General features: G+C 39.7%; 1 protein-coding gene across 1 annotated transcript in view; it reads right to left on the bottom strand.

Moving 5' to 3' along the window:
• LOC140599574 (uncharacterized) overlaps positions 1-14102 on the bottom strand; it is a 90520-nt gene that overhangs the window by 23295 nt on the left and 53123 nt on the right. The window lies entirely within an intron of this gene.

The raw sequence follows: 14102 nt of genomic DNA, 5'->3' as shown, positions 1-14102 counted from the left end.
TTAATAACAATAGCTAATACTTAAAATGGTGCTTACTATGGACCTTGGCACTGTTTTAGGTAGATTAATTCATTTAGCCCTTACAATAATCACTATGAAGCAGATACTATTATTCCCATTTTACAGATGAAGAAACAGAAAGTTAAGTAGCTTGCCAAAGAGAAATAACTATTAAGTAGTGGAGCTGAGATTCATATCAAGGCAGTCTGGCTCCAGAGTATTAATGAATCAGGAACATGATGTGTGACTGTAATAAAAAGATATTTGTATTCTTCTAAAAAGGTTAGAAATCAAACTTTCTAATACAGTGTTGTAAATATTTTCATTTTCATACATTGTATAACCTTGAATACAATTGTATATGGAAAGGTTATGTTGTTTGTCTAAGGTCAAAAACCAAGTGGTAGAGTTACAACTTAAAATCTGGAAGCCTGGCTTTTTTTTTTTTTTTAATTTTATTTATTTACATGAGAGACAGAGAGGGAGAGAGTGTGAGCACAAGCAGAGGAAGGGGCAGAGGGAGAGGGAGAAGCAGGCTCCCTGTTGAGCAGGAAGCCAGACATAGGGCTAGATCCCAGGACCCTGGGATTATGACCTGAGCCAAAGGCAGACGCCTAACCAGCTGAGCCACCCAGGCACCCCTGGCAGCCTGGCTTCTATATTCAAGCATTTGTCAGGTAAAGGAGAAGCTGGAAAGACTTAAAAAAAAAAAAAATCTTGAAGGATATTGTGTTCCTTGCTAATGAGGAGCCATGGGAGCCTTTGGGACTTGACTAGCTCAGATTTGTATGTTGACAGATCACCCTGGACCAGTGTACTGAGGGGCTCAAAAGAGGTCTGAGCAAGACAGTATAAGACAATGAGGAGAAGTGGGTTAATTTTTTGACAAAACCCAGTGACATTTTGGACATGGGAAACTAAGGAACAGATAGGAATCTTAAATCCCCTCTTTCTGTCCTGGGCAACTGGGAAAATGGTATCATATACTGTCTAAGATAAGGAATAGAGGACTATTTGGAGAAATGTGTTGAGCTCCATTGAGAAATGGGCAATGGTAGAGCAGCCCCAAAGCATCTTATTAGGCAAATAGATATCAGTATGCAAAAGAAATAGCTTGGTACCATCCTGCATACTATATATTCAATAAATTTCATATGGCCAAAAATTAAATATTAAAAAATTTTAATATCAGTAGAGAAAAAAGATCAGTAAATTTTAGTGGCAGCACATTTATGGATATCATGAGATATAAGAAACTTTTCTTTTTTTAAGATTTTATTTATTTATTCATGAGAGACACAGAGAGAGAGAGAGAGAAAGAGAGGTAGAGGGAGAACCAGGCTCCCCATGGGGAGCCTGATGTGGGACTCGATCCCAGGACTCCAAGATCACACCCTGAGCTAAAGGCAGACACTCAACCACCGAGCCAGCCAGGTGTCCCAAGATGTACGAGGTTTAAAATGACTTTTAAATGTACACAATATAAATGAAAGCAAAAGAATCAAGGAATTTAGAGCAACTGGATCTCATTCTTGGCTAACAAAGATGCAAAATGGCATTCATTTTGGAAGAGTTTGGTAGTTTCTAATTTTTTTTTTTAATTAGAGATGAGGAGAGGCAGAGGGAAAGGAGGAGAGGGAGCATGCTCCATGCCCAGCATTGAGCCCAACCCCACAATCCTGAGATCATGACCTGAACCAAAATCAAGAGTCAATCAACCAACCAAGTCATCCAGATGTTCTCTGGAAGAATTTAGATAGACACCTACTATGGAACCCAGTCACTCTACTCCTGAGTATTTGTCAAAGAAAAAAAAAAAAACAACACTTATATTCACACAAAAATCTGTATTCAGGCTTTTATAGGATACACTTTTCATTTTTTTGCAACTCCTATGAAAAACAATTATTGGTAACTGCCATAAACTGGCATAAACCCACATCCTTTGATGGGTAAGTGAAACAAACTCAGATACATCCATGTGAAATACCACTCAGCAACAAAAAAGTATAAAGTATTGATGAACACTATGGATGAATTTCAGATACATTATGCTAACTAAAAGAAGCCAGGCTCAAAAAGTTATAAATTGTAACATTCTATTTGGATGACATTCTGGGGAAAGCAAAACTATAGGATCAAAAAGCAAATTGTGGTTAGTAGAGGGTAAGGATGGGAATGAGGTTATGTGGGAATATAAAGGGGAAGCATGAGGGTATTTGGGGAAGTGAAAGAATTGTATCTTGACTGTGATTGACAAATAGTGTCTGTCAAATATCATGAAATCGTACATCAATAAAAGGAAATTTTACTCTATGTAAATTTCGAATGCATATTTAAGAAAAGATCATAATTTGCTATACAAGTATTGAAAATTTACCAAAAATATCTAAAAATTTAGTAGAAATATAAGTCAGTATCCAAATTCCAATCGGGAGTGGTCAAAGGTTAACACAGAGGCTATGTACAGAAATGCGGACAACTTTAAAATATAGGGAAATATACAAAGATACAAATGTAGTGATCTGGGCACCCCGGGTCAGGTTGCTCAGTGGTTTCGCACTGCCTTCGGCCCAGGGCCTGATCCTGGAGACTCTGGGATCGAGTCCCCCGTCAGGCTCCCTGCATGGAGCCTGCTTCTCCCTCTGCCTGTGTCTCTGCCACTCTCTCTCTCTCTCTGTCTCTCATTAATAAATAAATAAAACCTTTAAAAAAACAAATGTAGTGATCTGAAGGGCCCCTGCACCCCAATGTGTATAGCAGCAATGTCCACAATAGCCAAACTATGGAAAGAGCCCAGATGTCCATCAAAAGATAAATGGATAAAGAAAATGGATAAAGACAATTGTCATAGGATTTCACTCATGTGGAATTTAAGAAGCAAAACAGAGGTGCACAGGAGAAGGGTGGGAAAAATAAAATAGGATGAAATCAGAGAAGGAAACAAACCATAAGAGACTCTTAACCATAGGAAACAAACGGAAGGTTGTTGAAGAGGGGGATGGGGAACCGGATGACAGGTATTAAGGAGGGCACCTGATTTAATGAGCACTGGCTGTTATATGCAACTGACGAATCACTGACCTCTACCTCTGAAACGAATAATAAACTATATGTTACTTAATTGAATTTAAATAAAATAAAAATTTAAAAATAGAATAAAATATGGGGAAATATAAAACTTTGCTAACAAAAATGCAAACCCTTATTAAATTAGTTGAATTACATGAACTAAAACTCAACTAATTACATTAATAAAAATTAATGCTGGCACTGGACTGAGACAGCCTATGAGAATATTTTCTGTTGCAACTGAAAATTGGTTTAATCTCTTGGTAAAACAGTCTAGAAAATATGTACCTTCTTTGAACTGACGATCTCACATTGAGGACACTCAAAGGATGAGCCCGCTACCCCCACTTTCTCATCTGCTGTGCTTTACTTGTGTAATTTCCCCTATTTGCCTAGGGGTAAGACTGTATGTATTCCAATTCAAGAGGGGAAAAATAATTATTTCCTAACTACTGTAAAAATGGAAGAAAATTGAATACACATCCAAAGCAATTTTTTAAAAAGAAGTCTCCCCCAGAGAATACTAAATGCTTTAGTTGTTATAGAATCATGTAATTATGTCATCAACTCAATTATATGAGCAAATAACACAAGTATAATCCCACACCAGTAATTAGTAAATCGTTTGTTTTCTTTTGGAATGTGCTATGTGATGCTTTAATAACACACCTTCCCAGTTATATTTTACAGATGCTGATAATACTTTTTGTTTGTATTTATTGAATATATACCAGTAGGGCATGAAGGAAAAGAACCTAAAATAAGTCATGTGCAGACAGAAAAATGGATAAACGATTTTCACTCTGAGTTGAATGTGAGCTATTTTTCCTCTCTGGAGTGTATGCTTCCAATTAATTTTGGAATAGTTTTGTACACTTATCCCTAGGAGCAAGAAAAGCCAGTCTGGGTTTTTAATTTATTTCAGCCATTTCAGTCACAAGTAACAAACTGTATATAGTTAAAAGTTGGATGTTAGGGGCACCTGGGTGGTTCAGTAGGTTAAGCATCTGACTTAGGATCAAGTCATGATCCCAAGCATCCTGGGACTGAGTTGCACATCAGGTTTCCTGCTCGGCGGGGCGTCTGCTTCTCCCTTCCCCTGCTCTTGTGCTCTCACTCATGCTCTCTCTCTCTCCCAAATAATAATATCTTTAAAAAAAAAAAAAAAGAGTTCTCTTTTTTTAAAAAAAAAAATTGGCTTTAATTTTTATCTGAACTTTGGCTTACTTGATATTTACTACTTTAAAAATAGATGGATGTGGGCAGCCGGGGTGGCTCAGCAGTTTAGCGCCGTCGTCAGCCCAGGTCGTGATCCTGGAGACCAAGGATTGAGTCAAACGTTGTCAGGCTCCCTGCATGGAGCCTGTTTCTCCCTCTGCCTGTGTCTCTGCCTCTCTCTCTCTCTCTCTCTCGAATAAATAAATAAAATCTTTTAAAAAATAAAATAAAATAGATGGATGTGCACACACCACATATTATTTTATATTGCAAAACAGTTTAAAAGTAGAGTTTTACTAAGTGCTATAAGGGCAATAAGTTTCCCATCTTTCTTGATCAAAATCAGTCATTGAAATGAATGAATGAACATCATTCACATTTACAAGTCCAAGATTAAACACTATGATGAGAGCATGATAAAATGTTTTTGAAACTTATTTTCTAGTTATGAATAAACTTTGAGATAGTTCTTAAGTAAAAATGATAATCCAATTTGCTTTTTAATGTGGAATTTAAATCATAAGTCAGAAACTTTGTAAACACTATGTAAGAAAAGAAAAGAAAAAAAAAGGATAAGAAAACTACCTGCATTCCAAAGACCAAAGGTAATATAAATTGCCATATTAAAATTAAAAGGTTTTTTTCATTTCTACTTTATGCTGAGTAAAGAAAAGCAAGTATACAAAGCAGCAGCTTTTAATGCCTTGATTAAGAGAATGAGGAAAAACATAGACTTCTGGAACATCAGCAGATTATATGTATTTCCAACAGTATAGTGCTGGTATAAAAACAGACATATAGGTCAGTAGAATAGAATTGAGAGCCCAGAAACAAACCCACACCTATTTGGCCTATTAGTTAACAGGAAAAGGATAGTCTATTGTTTCTAAAGCTTTATTTATTTGAGAGAGAGAGAGAGAGCGCGCACAAGCAGAGGAAGGGGCAGAGGGAGAGGGAAAAGCAGACTCCCAACTGAGCAGGGAGCCCAATGCCGGGCTCAATCCCAAGACTGGGGGATCACTACCTGAGTTGATGATAGACACTTAACCGACTGAGCCACCCAGATGCCCCAAGGATAGTCTCTTCAATAAATGGTGCTGGGGAAACTGGACCACTGCCTTATGCTGCACAAGAATTTAACACAGGGGGGCCTAGGTGGCTTAGTTAAGTGTCCTACTCTTGATCTTCTCAGCTCAGGTCTTGATCTCAGGGTTGTGAGTTCAAGCCCTAAGTTGGACTCTACACTGGGTGTGGAGCCTGCTTAAAAAAATATTAACAAAATGGATTAAAAACTTGAACATAAGACCTGAGACCATAAAACTGTAAACAGAAAACAAGGGGGGCAGCCCAGGTGGCTCAGCAGTTTAGCGCTGCCTTCAGCCCAGGGTGTGATCCTGGAGACCCCGGGATCGAGTCCCATATTTGGCTCCCTGCATGGAGCCTGCTTCTCCTTCTGCCTGTGTCTCTGCCTGCCTCTTTCTCTCTCTGTCTCTCTCTCTCTGTCTCTAATGAATAAATAAATAAAATCTTTAAAAAAAAATGGGCAGAAGATTTAAATAGACATTTTCCCAAATACATACAGATTGCTAACAGGCACATGAAAAGATGTTCCACATCATTAATTATCAGAGAAAAGCAAACCAAAATCACAGTAAGTCTTACCTCACACCTGTTAGAATGGTTCATATCAAAAAGAAAATAAATTAGAAGTGTTGGCAAAGGTGTGGAGAAAAGGGAACCCTTGTGCACTACTGGTGGAAATGTAAACAGGTGCAGCCACTATGGAAAACAGTATGGAGTTTCCTCAAAAAACTACAAATAGAACTACCATATCATCCAGCAATGTGCTGTGGGTATTTATCCGAAAGAAATGAAAACATTAACTCAAAAAAAATACATGTGCCCCCATATTCACTGCCGCGCTATTTACAATAGCCAAGACACAGCAACAACCTAAGGGTTCATCAGTGGATGAATGGATAAAAAGAAAAGTGCTATATCTATATATTAATACAATGGAATATTACTTAGCCATAAAAGAGAAATCTTGCCATTTGCTACAACATGGATGGACCCTGAGGGCGTTATGGTAAGTGAAGTCAGTCAGACAGAGAAACAAAAATACCATATGATCTCACTTACATGTGGAATCCAAAAAACAACAACGAAAACAAGCTCATTGATGAGGAGAACAGATTGGTGGCTGCCAGAGGCAGGAGGCGAGGGGTGGGTGAAATGGGTGAAGGCAGTCCAAAAGGTACAGACTTCCAGTTATAAATAAGTCATGGGAATATAATGTACAGCATGGTGACCATAGTTAATAATACTATTGTATATTTGTAATTTGTTAAAAGTGTAGATCTTAAACGTTCTCTTCCCAGGAAAAAGATTCTTGTAGCTATATGGTGATGCATGTTAACTACACTTAGTGTGGAAATACAAATATAGTGTGATATACAAATATCATTATTTTTTTTTAATTTTTATTTATTTATGATAGTCACAGAGAGAGAGAGAGAGGCAGAGACACAGGCAGAGGGAGAAGCAGGCTCCATGCACCGGGAGCCCGACGTGAGATTCGATCCCGGGTCTCCAGGATCGTGCCCTGGGCCAAAGGCAGGTGCCAAACCGCTGCGCCACCCAGGGATCCCTACAAATATCATTATTTTGTACACCAGAAACTAATATGTCAATTATATCTGTTTAAAAAAAAAAAAGACAAAACATAGACTTCTGGAACACCAGCAAATTACATGTATTTTCAATTAGTCACAAAGTTCTTAACTGTAGGCAGATGACAATTTGCAAATCCAGTCCACAGAGGGGGATATGAAGTCTACACATGTAGAAAAGGGAACCACACTGCTTTTCATAAAGTCTGAGAAGCTGATTGCATTCATCATTCAACTTTAAATTTCAAATTGGAATTTGGTGGTGATGGGCTTTGGAAGGTCTATATTCTGAAAGAATTTGATAACAGTTGTAGGCTATGGAAAAGGACTGGGGAAAAAGTGGGCCAACCACCCTGATAATCCGAGGGCTGTGACTCTTCACCAAGGTCAAGTCCCTGCTTTGCAGACAAGGGCCTCTCTGCAAATGAAGCGAGAGCCTCTGATGTGAGTCTATGGATAAGATGCTTTGAAGGTTTTCTGTTAATTTGGTACTCTAAGAACATTGTAAGCAATCACCTTGAAAGAGGATGTGATAGTGTTGGTCATCAAAAGATACGAATGCATTCAAGAAAACTTTATTCAACCATGGTGAAATTCATTGATTTTTTTTTCAATGTTCTTATAGTTCAGGTATTTGTATTAGGAAATCAAGCAGGTTCCTTTTTAAGTTATCTGTTTCTTTTTTCCAAAAGCTATCTGGTTTTTCAATTGCATCCTCATATGCTACAAAGACTTCCCGTTTTTTTCCTGATAGATGCTGTGTTTGGGGTTATATTAGGCTATGACTACATCAGTCTCGGAACTTCAATTCGTCCTGTTTAGACGATGGGGGCGGGGGGAGGCGGGGGGAGGCAGGGCACAGTCCCCCAGGAGCTGTCTCGCGGAGCACAGCCACCTCTCTTGTGCCTACACTCATTTCCCACCACTCGTCCTGGTAACGGCAAAGGCAGACGCGCCTGCGGACCTCCGAATCCGCGGGACCTCGGCGGTCCCTTTAAACAGTGGAGCATCATCCTGGAGACCCGGGATCGAGTCCCGCGTCGGGCTCCCTGCAGGGAGCCTGCTTCTCCCTCTGCCTGTGTCTCTCTCTCTCTCTTTCTCTCTCTCTGTGTCTCTCATGAATAAATAAATAAAACCTTTAAAAATAAATAAACAGTGGAGCCCCCCCCGCCGCGATGAGCGCGCTCCCGAGCGGCCGCCCTGCCTCCCGCGAGCTGACGCAGGCCCCGCCGGCCCGCAGGTGCCCTGTGTGACCCGGGCCAGCGCACAGAGGCGGGCGCTCAGCCGCTGCCGCCGCGGAGGCCCCGCCCCGCCCGCCCGCCCGCCGCCCGCCCGCCCGCCGCCCGCCGCCCGCCGCCCGCCGCCGCCGCCGCCGCCGCCGCCGCCGCCGCCGCCGCCGCCGCCGCCGCCGCCGCCGCCGCCGCCGCCCAAGGCTCCAGCTTGCCCACCGCGGCCACCGCACGAGCCAACCCAGGTTGCCTGCCCCGTCGCCCGCCACTTCCACAGCTCTGCCGTCCTCCCGCCCCAGGCCCCAGGCCCCAGGCCCCAGGCCCCAGGCCCCAGGCCCCAGGCCCCAGGCCCGCCCCCCTCCGGCGGCCTGCACCGGCCCGCGGCCCTTAGTCCACATCCCCGGAAACAAAGTCTTGATACTGCAGGACGGACACACGTCTTGTGCTTGATACTCATGTCTCCAGAGACCTAACAGACTACATAGGGGTGTTGTTGGACTTATTTATTTATTTATTTATTTATTTATTTATTTATTTATTTATTTATTTATAAAGATTTTATTCATTTATTCATGAGAGGCAGAGAGAGAGAGAGAGAGAGAGAGAGAGAGGGAGGCAGAGACACAGGCAGAGGGAGGAGCAGGCTCCACGCAGGGAGCCCCATGCGGGTCTCGATCCTGGCACCCCGGGGTCACGCCCTGAGCGGAAGGCAGGCCCCAAACCGCTGAGCCACTCAGGCGTCCCTGGACTTTAATATTTATGAACACAAAGTTGGGATCTGTTGTGTTTTTTTTTTTTTTTTTTTTTTTGCCTATCAGATTGGCAATATTTACTTTTAAAATAAGTCTCTCAATGCTTGTGAGGATACGGGGAAACTTTCTCCCACACATATTTACTTTTTTTATGTTATTTTTTGTTTTTATTTTTATCCTATACATATTCAGAATGTTATTCATCAGCCATTAAGATGTTCACAGGCTAATAGTCATACAAATGATTATGCAGACTTCAATGGAATATTTTGCAGGCATGAAAGATAAGCTTTCCAAATATTTTATTTTAGATCACAGTAGGTTAATTATGACATATATTCTGTGATGTTGGAAATGTTCAATATCTGCACTCAATAAGGTAGTTAGTAGGCACACTTACACATTTTGCTATTAAGCATTTGAAGGATGGCTAGTGTGACTGAGAAGGTAAATTGTAATTTTATTTAATCTGAATTGCAATAGCCACATGTAGCTACTACTACTACCATATTAGACAATGATACTACATAGTAAGGTCCAAATTTTGTAAAAAAAAAAAAAAAAAAAAAGTAATATGTATGATATTTACCACTGGTTATCTCTAAGAAATGGCTATAGGGGACATCATAGTCGCTTCTCCAGCATTTGTTCTTCCTCTGGGTTTCAGTTGCTCTGATATATATGCGTATATGTATACATACATATAAAAACATACATGCATATATACATATATATTTCTCCTGCAATATTTAGGGTAGGCGAAAGCTACCCCTGGCTGTAGGGGTAAGCCATGTAGTACTATCTAAAATTTTATTAGTCTGACTCTTGGCCACAGTCATTGGTTCAAGGTTGGGCACTTGACCTAATTTGGGACAATAGAATAAGAGATCTCATCTCTGACTCTGTTTCTCCTCTATTTCCAGTCCAAACTGGATGCAGCATTCATAGTCAATCTGTAGATACCCAGACACAGAGACCAGAGCAGTTTAGTAAGTTTAGTAAGTTTTAGTAAGTTTAGTAAGTTTTTCATCCTACAGCTTGTTACACAACAGTGTGAAATGTACTAAATGCAACTAATCATACACTTGAAAATAATTAAAATACATTTTATATGTATTTTACCACAATAAAAAAAAAAAAAAAAACCTTTTGCAGAAAAACAACCAAACACCTGGGGACAAAAGTACCATAAGCTGTGGTAACCCATCAAGATCACAGTCCCATGTATGCCATGCTTACTGAAGAAAGCCCAAGGGCTAAGGCCACCTGAAAAAGCCATCCCCACAAAAGCCAAATGCACAATCTGGGCTGCTACAAAATGTCAAGGTCAAAACTCTACAGCTATAAACCGGGAATCCTTACTGCCCTAGAGACTTAATTTCTCCAGCTGTATTTATTTTCCAAAGTGTTCAGCCAAGGCACCAGATGTTGCCCCACAAGGAGCAGTCAAAGGATAACACCCTTTCTTCCCCTCCCAAGTTCTTTATCATTGAATATAATCAAGTAGATGGGAACTAAATTATCACATGTATTACTGATAAAACAGTTTAGAGAAAGTGGCCTTGGTCTGTAGCTAAATGGACTTCTAATAGCTCCCCGCTGAATTCGACGTACTTTGTCATCACACAGATGACAAACTTTGCTCTCCCAACAGGTAGTCCAACCCTCTTATTCAATGGAAAACAGCTCAGATTTGTGAATCTGGCAGACAGAAAGACCTGGAAGGAACCCAGAAGGAGATAAGCTCATCAATTATCCAAATCTTTCTGTAGAGGAGATACTGAGGAGGTGAGGCTCAAGGCCAAGGGCATTACACAGATAGTTTCCTCTATATAGAAACATGAAGCCAGGAGAAAGTAGCTACTTCACCACATGTCTTGAAAAGAAAAAGAAAACTTGGACAAATCAGTAAACATCAAATCTAATGAGTTAAGAGATCAAAAGGAAATTTTTACAGAATCTTTAGGGAACAGATTATCCCTGTGACATATAAAATACTTCAACAAACAGATAATTAGGGTAAATTGCCCAGCTCCCTTTATGAGGTTAACCTTGACAACAAAACTGGATTAAGAAGATTACAGAAAAGGAAACTGTTGGGCAGACCTGGTGGCTCAGCAGTTCAGCGCCACCGTCAGCCCAGGGCCTGATATTGGAGACCCAGAATCGAGTCCCTCGTCAGGCTCCCTGCATGGAGGCTGCTTCTCCCTCTGCCTGTGTCTCTGCCTCTCTCTCTGTGTGTGTCTCTCATGAATAAAAAAAAAAAAAGAAATAAAAGGAATCTGTCAACAAATGTACTAATAACACAGGCATAAAAGTTCTGAGTAAATGTTACATTTAATTCAAAGGGAATTAAAAAGCAATATTTAATGACCATGTTTGATTTACCCTCGAAATGCCAGATGTTCAGTAAAGAAAATCTGTTAATGTAATACACCACATTAGCAGATTATAAAAAAATGACTAAAAATAAGCTATCATTCCTCCTATTCCACATTATACTTACTAAAGTGCTTAACAAATGCAATAAGACAATAAATGAGTCAGAGAATTAGATAAGAAAAAATAAATACTGCCAATATTTGTAATATTATCTTTACAGAAAACCTAGTAGAATGTATAAAGTTATTAGAACTCATATGAGAGCCCAGTCATATTGCTGGAGATAATATCAACATACAAAAATTAGTAATATTTCCTATATACTAATATTTTAAAAATAAAAATAAAAAGACATAGAAATCAGGTATCATTCCCCATAGCAACAGAGATATGCCATGTGATCAAATAGTAAGTATCAATATCATAAATATATCACTTCTTTCCCAAATTAATTCATCAATTTAATTCAATTCTGATTGAAATACAAATAAGATACTTTGTGGAACTTGATGCACAGATCCTGAAATTGATCTGGCTATGTGAAGGATCAAGAATAACCACCATAATTTTGAAGCAAGAGGAAAAGGGAAGAGGACTTCTCTACCAGATACCAAGGTTTATCATAAGGTTGTAATCATTAAAACATGTGATATTGATACAAACTTAGACAAACAGATAAAGGGAATAGGACTGAAATTACAGAAACAGCTCTACACTTATATATGGTTGAGGCAGCATTAGAAGTCGGTGAAAAAAGAATTTACTATTGAATATATTGCAGAAACAACTACTGACTAGATATATGAGAAAAATTAAATTAGATCCCTACCTCATAGTATATACTAAATAATTTCCATATGGATTAAAGAACTAACTGTAAAAGGCAAAGCATATAAATTTTTTAAACATCTGTGCTGGATAGATGCCATTCACCACTTGCATCATTTGGTCTTTGCTGCATAGCGAACAATTTATTAAGCTCCCAATTCTGTGTGTAAGCCCTCTGGGGTTGGCTCAGCTAGGCAGTTCTTCTGATAGTGGTGGCTGGGCTCACCCATGCATTTGTGGTCAGCTGCCAATCAGCAGTCAGGTCACTCTGCTTCCACGTGTCAGCTGGCTGAAGACTGGAGTAATTAGCCAACTGTCTCATCAGCCAGTAAGCTAACCAGACTTCTCTCACACAACATAGGGGTAGGGGTCTCAAAAACTGCAAGAGGACAGTCCTCCAGTGTCCAAGTACTTTGCAAACTTCTGCTTGGGTCATGTTTGCTAGTGCCCCATTTGCCAAAATTTGAGTCACATGGCCAAAGTGAGATTCAAGAGGTGAGGACTCTACTTCTTGGTACACATACACACACCGGAAAGACTTCTGGCCATTTTTGTAATTGCCACCCTCTGATTCTGCTTTGTGCAAAGGGCCAAACTGTATGGACTGCATCAAGCGTCCCTCATAAGGGCTCAGCCAAAAGGCAGCTGCAGGAGAAGATAAGGAGAATGGAGGAGAGTGAGAGTGGGATGGCTCTCTTTGGTGTAGCATTGCTGCTGACTGTTCATTCATCCTGAGTCCAAGCTCCAGTCAGCTGTCTTTGTTCACAGTGCACTGTCTGGGTTCTCTGTCTCTCCCCTTCCAGGCTCAGGAGTAACAGTGGAGCTCACTGTACCAGCCCCGGGACACAAACACTATCCTCTGTGATTCCCCTACACTCTACCAAATTACTCAGTTCGAATGGATTATGTTCTCCTGTGAGATCCTGATAGAGAAGTAAATATAGAATTTCTTAAGGCACAAAAGGCAAAAACCATAAAATTAAAATACAACAAAACATATTGTGGATATAGAAAATTATAGACCCAAATACTCTCAGCCATAGTTAAAATGAAAGCCATAAGCCATACATTTTGAGAAACTCTGAGTGGAGATGGATTTGGATACAGATGATTTTAATAATCTTTACCATTAAGTTAAAGCAAAAGCCAAAAATAGATTGATTAAACCCCAGCCTGGCCTGGTGAAGTTAAGGTTCTGCTGAAGTAAGTTCTATGCATGGATAGAATATAATATATTAATGTCTCCTATTATGTTATTTTCAACCTATTATTATTACAATGTGGTTTTTTGTGTCCACTTAAGAATTCATTCTCTAATGAATGTCTTCTCACTGTTTTACTTTCTACATTTCGATCCATAGTCCACTTAAAATTGGTTTTTGTAAATGGCAAGAGAGGGGTCAAATATCTTTTTCTTTTTGTGTGGATTCCTAGTTGACCCAAAATCAAAAGCCATGCTTTCTACAGTGATCTTCGTGCCACCTTCGTCATAAACCAAGGTCCATATATTACATGGGTCCTCCTCTTAATTTCAACTTTTCTGTAACCTTATGCTTTAGAGTCATCTTTCATAAATAGCATTTAGGCTTTTGTTTTTGTTTTTTAAAATCTGACCTTTAATTGGTTATTTAATCCATTCACATTTATTTTGATTATAATATATTTGGACTTATTTATGCTTTCCTTTAAATTGTTTTCTGCCCAATTTCTTTTCCTCTCATTTTTTTGCTTTTAAAAAAAATCTCCCTGAAGATCTACATATGGCCATCAAGCACATGAAAAAGTGTTCCACATCATTTACCATCAGGGAAATACAAATCAAAGCCACAATGAGATACCACCTCACACCAGTGAGAATGGCTAAAATTAACAAGTCAGGAAACAACAAATGTTGGTGGAGATGTGGAGAAAGGGAAACTCTCTTGTACTGTTGGTGGGAATGCCAAGTA

The sequence above is a fragment of the Vulpes vulpes genome, chromosome 7 (genome assembly GCF_048418805.1).
Source record: "Vulpes vulpes isolate BD-2025 chromosome 7, VulVul3, whole genome shotgun sequence".
NCBI lineage: Eukaryota > Metazoa > Chordata > Mammalia > Carnivora > Canidae > Vulpes > Vulpes vulpes.
Note: the sequence above shows the minus strand (reverse complement) of the source record. Positions and strands in the feature narration are given on the sequence as shown.